Below are 9,688 nucleotides of genomic sequence, written 5' to 3' on the forward strand. Positions count from 1 at the left end.
CTTCACTCTTAAAAGAGTGTCTCGTGCGCAAATTCAGCGTACAGCAGACTGATTGCAAAGCGTGGGTGTTAGCAAGTTTGTCACATAGCCTTTGATGTGATGACTATTGCATTATAATGACCAGTTTCCCAAATATGCTTCCAGAAGTGAGCATTTTTAAGCAATTCTGCTCTCACCATGTGAACTGCACGACAGGTGAAAACAATCGCTACCGTGGCTGTAGCCAAAGAAAACGGGGGGCGAAATTTGATTAAGCACCGGACAACACATTTACCAACGGAAGCACACACCAAAGGCCACAATGAAGACACGAGGAAAAGAAGAGCACTGAAGTTTACAAGACGACCACAGAATAAAGGGACAAACGAAACGCTTGGTGTGATTCGTTTGCTCCTTTATTCTGTGGTCGTCTTTTAAACTTCAGCGCTCTGCTTTTCCTCATGTCTTCATACCAACTAGCCCAACACCCAAGGTTTACTGAATAACACAATTTAAAGGTCATCCTGCCTGATGGAGGCAACGCATGTGAGCAATAGTAAATCACTGAAGGACTCTGGCCAGATATCATTCCGCCTGACGAAACTTTAGGGAGTTCCAATTGCCGTCTCGTCAGCACGGAACGCTAGAAAAAAAATATATCTGAAGCAACACGGTTGTCTGCACTATCGCAGAAACAATCAGGGCAATTTTCGGGCCAAAGGTTAAGCTGATTCCATGTAGGGATGTAGGGTAAACGGTGCAGATCCACGTTTGACAAACAGCCGTTCCAACCACGCGGCGATTTGCGAACCGCCGAGGGCGTGAAATAGAGCAATAGTAAATCACTGAAGGACTCTGGCCAGTTATCATTCCGCCTGACGAAACTTTAGGGAGTTCCAATTGCCGTCTCGTCAGCACGGAACGCTAGAAAAAAAAATATATCTGAAGCAACACGGTTGTCTGCACCCGTGGTCTGCACTATCGCAGAAACAATCAGGGCACAAAATGCAATTTTCGGGCCAAAGGTTAAGCTGATTCCATGTAGGGTAAACAGTGCAGATCCACGTTTGACAAACAGCCGTTCCAACCACGCGGCGATTTGCGAACGGCTGAGGAGGCACTTCGATATCCACAGCGGCGGGCAACACCTGACAATTAAAGGTTGACTTTATAACTTTTACAGCGGCGGTCGATCACCACAGGGTGAATGGTGTAGATCTAGATACACGCTCGAGAAACAACCGGTTCATATACACGGCGATTGGCGAACGGTTGAGGCACTTCGAAATCTACAGCAGCGGGCAACGCCTGAGAACGCGTAATCACGCACAGAGGCACGGTTGAAGCACTTCACGTAAGAGCATGAGGAGCGGATGCGGTAGCGCACACTGTGTATCCAAACCACGACCGGCTGTCGTGACCCAAACCACGACCGGCTTGATCCAAACACTTGCCGCTTCACGTAAGTGCATAAGCGGCGGGAAACACCTGTTGAGAACGCGAAATCCAACACAGGCACGGTTGAAGCACTCGTAACTTCGTTAGAATATGAATGATTAGGCGTTCAATCCACAGCGCGGCCGTCGCAGAAAGCGAAATACAACATGCCGATTGAAACACTTCACGTAACATGAGCACAGGCTAGCGCAGAGGGCACAGCTCCGGCGGCTCCGGCAGGTCCCAGAGCGCAGGGAGTGTGCACAACGGCGGAAAAGCCAAGCGTCCTTCGCCTTTCCCACTCGCACTCCTCCTTTTCTCTCTTTCGCGTCTGAGCGTCCGGGCAATTTATTTCACGCGTCCGGCGCGGCCGCGCCGGTCCTTCTCGGAGAGCTATCCGGGCGCATGACTTTCCCCGGGGAAACCTGGGGAGCGACTGAGCCACGGGCGCATGACTTTCCCCGGGGAAACCTGGGGAGTGACTGAGCCACGGACGCGACGCTGATATCAGTGTTAGTGACGCGCCTTATATCTTTAACGCATTCAAACTACGTCGTCAGCGGCGTGCGTTGGCGACTCAGCGGCGTTATAGCGGCTTGATAACTGCGTGGTGTACACGTGATACTACAAACCCGATGGAAGAGATGGAAGAGAAGGCGGCGAGGCGGTGGGCTGCGGGGGCCGAGCGCAAGCGCCGCAAGCGGGCCGACAACCATGCATTCGCACTTTCACATTCTCCCCCTCGGGGAAATGCGGGGGAATTTTTTTTCGCTTTAATAAATTAAACCATTTTGACTCTAATACTTGTAAAAATTCCTATCTGGACTTTTTTCCTTGTAGATGTTGCGCACTACGTGCCAGCAGAACCTTTTTTTTCTTTCCAATTGGCTGCACATGTATTGTTTCCCGCCTCTGCTAACCCCGTGCCCCTCTGGGTTTTCGGGTGGGCAGTGGTTAGGTTGCTAGTTTCACAACATAGAGGTCCCGGTTCACAATTTTGATTCCCGGGACCTCCCTAACCACATTTTTTAAAAAACGATAGTCTTTCTTGGGCTACTTAAACCCAGAAATTTTGGTCTGTCTGTATGTCTGTATGTCTGTCTGTCTGTCTGTCTGTCCATCTGTGTGTCTGTAACTCGATTCAGCCACCCGGCCAAAGTGAAATGCTTACTGCGCAATAGTCTTATATACTCACAGCCAAATGTAAACGTTTAAGCCCGTTTTATATGTTCATACTTGTCAACTTTGTTGAACAAGAACAAGGCATTACGCAAATATAAGACAGGAAATTAGTACACAAGGGATATTTACAGTGTTCCTTTATTAAAAAATTCATGGATGCTTGGTTTTTCGATAGGAAATGATATTCTACATCTACTGCAGAAAACCGCCGCCGCCTGGCGGCAAATGAAAAATCACGCGGCAACAGCAACGAAAGGTTCCACTAGCTAGGTTCCACGTTCTACTTGGAATGCACGTGGAGCACTGCCACGCGGATCTATAAACCTTCTAGTCGGCCGCCTCCATTCACGCGCGTCTCCACCGTACTGCAGCGCTGGCATCGAGGAACACGGCCTGTAGCAGTGGAACGCGGTAAATTAAAATCGCCTTTCGCAAACCTTTAGTGTTTTTACCTTGGAATGAGCCCGACGGTACAGGAACAGCATGAGAGGTGAGCGAGAAAGCAAAGGGGGCATTTTCTTGGCAAATGTCTGCAAAGACTATCGTCTTTTGACGAAATTTGCAAAGAAAGGAGCAGATACACGGCCAATTTTTTCTTGAGGAGCACACTCCCAACACCTGCTCGTGGGCTCCTTGCCTACCCCCGCCTTTCCTTCCCTCTTCGAGGTTTTTTTGGTGTGATGGACGGATAACGCTTGGCTCGAACAGCTCCGATTCCCGGCCGCGGCGGCCGCTTTTCTGATGGAGGCGAAAAGCAAAAACGCCCGTGTGTACGAGATTTCGGCGCACGATAAAGATCACCAGGTGGTCAAAATTAATCCGGAGCCCTCCACTACGGCGCGCCTCATCGCCTGCGTTGCGTCGGCGCGTTAAACCCCACAATCAAATCAAATCGAACAGCTCCGATGTTAAAACGGCACTTCCAAGTTAATGTTCAAGGTCAGTCCCAAGTGTATTTTTGTAACTTGCGCACAGGGTGTCGTTTGCAAGAATTCTTTGCCCTTCGATTGATTTTAGGGTTTAACGTGCCGACGCTACGCAGGCGATGAGGCGCGCTGTAGTGGAGGGCTACGGAATAATTTTGACCAACTGGTGATCTTTAACGTGCGGCGAAAGCTCGTACACACGGGCGTTTTCGCTCTTCGCCTCCATCAGAAAAGCGGCCGCCACGGCCGGGAATCGAACCCGAGACCTCGTGCTCAGCAGCGCAACGCCTTAGCCACTGAGCCACTGCGGCGGGTTCTTTGTCCTTTGGTCGTTACTAAACCGGCTGTTCCGGCCGACCGATTAACGACTAGAAATGCACTCCAGCGAGTGACAGTGGCATGGAATATTGCCGCATACCGAGAAAGACGTAAATGTGAAGCCGCGTTTGGTAACACAACAATTTTGCTTTTTAGACACAAAATTTTGCGGGAGATATACGAAGCCTTTGCCATGGCGTCATGGCGTGAAGAAGAGGGCGTGAGCTCACCTCTATTGCACTCACAACGAGTAAGCCACAGTTTTTTTTTCTAGAAATCTTTGTAACAACGACCCGTGCCACACTGCTTTGACTTACGCTAGCGTCTTTCGAAACCCTGTATACTTCCCATTTTCCAGAAATCACATTAGTTCTCGCTATCGTGCTTCATCCTGTATATATCGTCCGCCGCGGTGACTCCATGGCTAAGGCGTTGTGCTGCTGAGCCGAAGAGTCGATCCTTGACTGGAACTGCGCACAAAAAACTGGACCAAGGGAAGAGAACACACACACAATGCCCCTTGGTCCAGTTTTTTGTGCGCAGTTCCAGTCCTGAACCATTTTCATCTAGCCCAGCGTTCCACTTTGCTGAAGAGTCGATCCCGGCCGCGGTGGCCGCTTTTCAGATGGAGGCGAAAAAGCGAAAACGCCCGTGTGTTCGAGATTTCGGTGAATTTTAAAGATCCTCAGGGCGCAAAATTAGTCCGGAGCCCTTCCCTACGGCGCACCTCACAGCCCAGGTGTAGCTTCGGCGTGTTAAACCCCACACCCAACTTCTTGTACATATTGGTTACAGTATGTTTCGGTTGCAATTATGTATCACCTAATTTCGAATAAAATCAGTCGTAGGAGCGCCGTGCTCACGTCAAAGTGGGCGTATTTTTTTTTGTTTGTCTCCGTAATACGCTCGAGTGCAACCCACCCCACAATAAAACAGGATTTTTTGCAGATGAATATGAGTCATTTAAGCCTATGTTATCCGGAAGCGTAGTTATGGCCCCCGTTCTCACTCGGCGGTAGCCATGTAGTGAACAATTAGATCCATGGCTTCAATAAATGTTTTGTTGGGCGAGCGCTCATCCAGTCTAGTTGTGCTCCTCTGTCGCCGTCCTTGTCGCCCTTTGTAATATCTTTGAAGCCATAGGTTTGTTTGGGTCATAAACACCGCCGATTCCTTCAAGGTCACCCGGCAGTGCAAGCTCCTCATCATCAAAGGTTTGCCATTTCAGTCTCTCTATAGATCAGGAAGTCACCCCAACTCATGAAACTTTTGTTGACCATGTAAATTGAATCCGATCTTCTCATTATAGAATACACGCACTGCCCTGTGTATAAATACACGAAATTTCAAAGCCTAGTCATTACTGCCGCAGACAAATCTAGGTTACAGTGGCGTTTGTACAGAATGCGGTGTATTGGTAAGTACTGACTCCGCATGCTTCGTATGCTTCGTTTGACTTTTCGTAAACGTAAAATAATCCAGACAGCTAGTATACATTGAAAAATAGCTTTCCGCGTATCATAGCCTTGATGTGACTTTAACGAGCGAAAGCCTCAATTTGAAGTGACAAGCAGAGATACAAATCTCGGCCTCTTTCCGTTTCTGTTCAGCGGGTGTCCTTGCTGATTTTTGTCATCTGAAGTTATCCTTAAACATTAAATTTACGGTTTGATGTTCCAAAGCAACCCTAGAAAGACTGCGGATTAAGAAGGAGACCCTGGATTTTTAAAATGCCCCTCACTTTTGTTAAACGACGCTTTCAGTTAAGGGAAACCGCCAGGGGGAAGTAAGTTTTTACAAAGAAAAAAATTTATACCAACCTGAAATGCAGCCGCTGTTTTACGGATTCATAGAAAGTTTATACACGACGCAACCTTAGACTAATCCCTAGAATGCCCAAAGAAGGGACTAGAGTGCGTGCGCGCCTCCGCTCCTATCTTCTTTTCGCCTTCCCTCTCTTTCACCCTTTCACGCTCCTCCCCCGGTGCCGAGTAGCAAAAAGGGCTCTACGCCTGGCTAACCTCTCGGCATTTCTGTTTTCTTCTCCTCTTCCCGCCCCGCCCCCCCCCCCCCCCCTTTCTCCTCTCTCGGAAACTTCTCAGATGAAGAAAAACTTGGCCTGGTGCAAGATTCGAACCAGGGACCGGCGCCTATCTAGGGAAGTCGCTCTGCGAACTTATCAACCACGCCAAGTGAGGGACAATGTTAAGACATACAGACAAATATTTTACTGGGGCTGGCTCGAGGCCGCAGGTATGAAGGAGGGGGTTAATAATGTCCTGCCATGGCTGCCTCAAAAGCGAAGTGCCACAACGCGGCCAACGTGTCTTCGTGTCGACCACGTGGTCTGATCCAGTCCTCATAGGAGAGGACCCATGCGGGACGGTATTTTGCGCGAAGCCGATCTAGTGCACCGCAGTCCCAAACGTGATGGCGGATTGTTGTGGTCCCGTCTGTTTTGCCGGCGAAGCATCGAACTGGTCCGTGTGCGGAACCACTGTTGGGGAGGTTGCCTTCCTGGGATGTCAGTTTGTGCGGGTAATTCCGTTATCGAGCAACCACGTCGTCTGTGCAGCATACATCGACCGCGCCCAGTTGAAGAACACCTGAGCCCCTCGTGGTAGACCAGGGGGTGTGGGGTAGTTGAATGGTTATACGACCAGTTTATGGGCTACTCCCAAGGTGGAGCAAGTTTATGCTAATTTTTTTGCTGACCTAACTTTGTATGCTCGAGAAATGTTTAAAGCGAAGCTTTTGTTGCCTCACTGATGGCGACCGCACGCGGAAACGCACAGCAGGAAAGCCAACGTTACACAATAGAAGAGCACCTGATGATGATGAATCTCCACAAAGGCACATCAAGCGCCGGAAAAAAAACGCTTCAGAATCGAACTTCGGTCCCTCGCGTTATGAAGCCGACGTCTATCCAATTGCGCCGTTCTTTTTTTTTTCAATACACAGAAGGATATATACAAGAACTATTTACAAATCATGACGCTCAATATACAAAGCTAATTCTGACATGGTCGAAGCAGTTTTGATATTGGACTTTGACCTAGGTTGCATAGGAGAAAGCTTCGCTTTTTAACCACCTTTCGTTTAAGAAAGGGGCTTTGATTTTTCTTTCGGTTCACCTCCATGAGTTCTACACATTTGCTGCCGCAATAAAATCTACGACCTGTGGATAAGTTACTTAATTCTTTAGCCACTGAACCACCACGGTGGCTTGCTTTTCTTACATCTGCACTGAAATTTCCCTCCCATTGTTCAGGCTCCTGACTCTAGAAATTGTATTCTCCGTTGCTAGGCGGTGGTCTATGAAGTAAGGTAACTGCTTTTAAACGCCCTCCCTTGAATGCTTCACGAGCGCCGTTGTGACGGCCAGGCGTAGAACGGCGTGTCCCAACGCGGTGCCATCGCACCCTCTCGGGTCGGTATCGCTGAGTGGGAAACGGAAGTGACCGCGACGAGAAATCAACTTGGCCGAACGCAGGAATGGGCTGACGATAACGGCCCTCGGGAGCGGAAGCACCTCTGGCCCCCACTTCCCCTTCCCCCGCGAACCCCGGGACCTTCCATCGATCGTTCGCTGCCGCCGGAATGCGCTGGGAAAGCGGGGAGGCATGCGCGATTAAGTAATTGCTCCGCCGATCGGCCGGACGGGCAATGGCACACTCGTCGCCGCCGTGTTCGTTGTTCTCGTGTTTGCTCGCGCAAACGCTGGCTCACCCGTCGGCACTCTTCCGCGAGAGAGAGCAAAAGCGAAGACGAAATTGTTTGCTTATTTGGATTGTTCACCTCCGCCTCCCCTTTTCTCTAAGGAAGCGGCCAGGGGCGGTATTCTTGTGTTTTGTCCGTTTTGTGTCCGTTTCAAAAGTGTCCGTTTTGAGCAAGCCATCATTCGCTAAAAGCGAACACCCGGATGTGGCGCTATGCAAGGACGGCAGAGCTATGAGCCGCAGCTTCTCGGAGCAGACGATTTGGCGCAGACGATTTTTTGTCGCGTTGTTGTTGGTTCGCTGGCGGAACAATTAACACTTCAAAGGAAGCGTCCAGGGGAGGTATTCTTGTGTTTTGTCCGTTTTGTGTCCGTTTAAAAAGTGTCCGTTTTGAGCAAGCCATCGTTGGCTAAAAGCGAACACCCGGATATTACGCTATGCAAGCACGGCAGAGCTATGAGCCGCAGCTTCTCGGAGCAGACGATTTCTTTGTCGCGTTGTTGTTGGTTCACTGGCGGAACAATAAACCCTTAAAATATAGTTTAAAATAGGTTTAGTCGTTTAAAATGTGTTTAATAGAACAGTTGAGCAAAAGTAAACCCAAAGCCTGCACACATCTGGAAGTACATCCCAATAAAACGGACGCAAAACATACGTTTTGAAAACGGACAACCACGAGAATACCGCCCCAGGCTTTTCTGTCACGCCAAAAGGAAATTCCTTGTTTTGAGCATTCTACGCTCGAAAGCTTGGGTCACTTTGTCTACTAGTGCGCTTGCTTACGTAATGGAATTTACGTAATAAAACTTAGCGATGAGATGGAATAATTAGGAGTAAACTGGCCATTGCGTTTGCTGGCGTCTCTTTTTCACCTGTTGCCGCCCCTTATTTACAGTCGCAGTGGGTATGATTGATGATTGATTGATTGTTGGGTTTAACGCGCCGACGCAACGCAGGCGATGAGGCGCGCCGTAGTGGAGGGCTCCGGATTAATTTTGACCACCTGGGGATCTTTATCGTGCGCCGAAATCTCGTACACACGGGCGTTTTTGCTTTTCGCCTCCATCAGAAAAGCGGCCGCCGCGGCCGGGAATCGAACCCGCGACCTCGTGCTCAGCAGCGCAACGCCTTAGCCACTGAGCCACCGCGGCGGGTCGCAGTGGGTATCGATTGCATCTTGCCGCTATTCACTGACGGCTACCCTCCCTCGCACACAGTGTTGGTTGGAAGAAAAGAAAATCCTTAAATGTTCCGTTTACACTGGGTAGGTGAGGAAGACATGCTGTTACGTTTTCTTAGAAAAAAAAAACTGTGGTTGATTCCTCTGTAATAGAAATCGGTAAAACACGAAAGTGAAATGTGCAGCGAAATCTGCAGCTGAGCATGATGTGGTTCGGCGGATGTCTTGTGGGTGTGCTTGATGAGTGACGTCCTGCTGGTGGGTCACTTCAGCAAAGGTGTACTGGCGTCATTTCCGTGACGAATATGACGTCATGTGAAATCTTGGTGGATCCCGACAGAAAACACTTTCCTGTTAAGATATAAAACCCGAAAACGAACAACCCTGAGAATAACGTACTCTTCAGTACTAAAGGTTGCTTCCACGCAAGAAGGCCCTGTGTGCAGGGGTACACCCGTTACAGGCCGCTTGCTTCATTGTGCCGGCGCCATTTCCGTGACGGATAAGACGTCAGTGGAATCTTCGTGTATCTCGGAATAAAACATTTTCGTGTTAAAAAAAAATTACGAAAACTGTCTTTACCTCCCCGAAAAGGCGGTGCACAGCGTTAATAAACAAGGCTTAGCTTGAAGACACCCCCCAAATAGGTGCAGGTTCCCGTTTTGCGTGCTTCTTTTATGTTAGCCTTCACTCATTGTGGACGAAAATCATCGGATAACAAATAAATCTAGCAAAAGTACAACCTATCGATCTCCTGTTTGGGTTGCTTCCGGTTCTTATCTGGTCCATCTAAAAAAACGGTGTTTTCGATATTTCATGCAAAAAACATCGCCGACAAGGTGAAGCGCGCTTCCGGAAAATTCCTGTACGCGAAAACTGAAGCTCTGGCAATCACGTATGCTTCAATATGGCGTGAAAACAAGCAAACACAAAACGCGATCAGCACG

Source organism: Haemaphysalis longicornis, unplaced genomic scaffold (assembly GCF_048455015.1).
Source record: "Haemaphysalis longicornis isolate Haplotype H1 unplaced genomic scaffold, Haemaphysalis longicornis Haplotype H1 scaffold_3, whole genome shotgun sequence".
NCBI lineage: Eukaryota > Metazoa > Arthropoda > Arachnida > Ixodida > Ixodidae > Haemaphysalis > Haemaphysalis longicornis.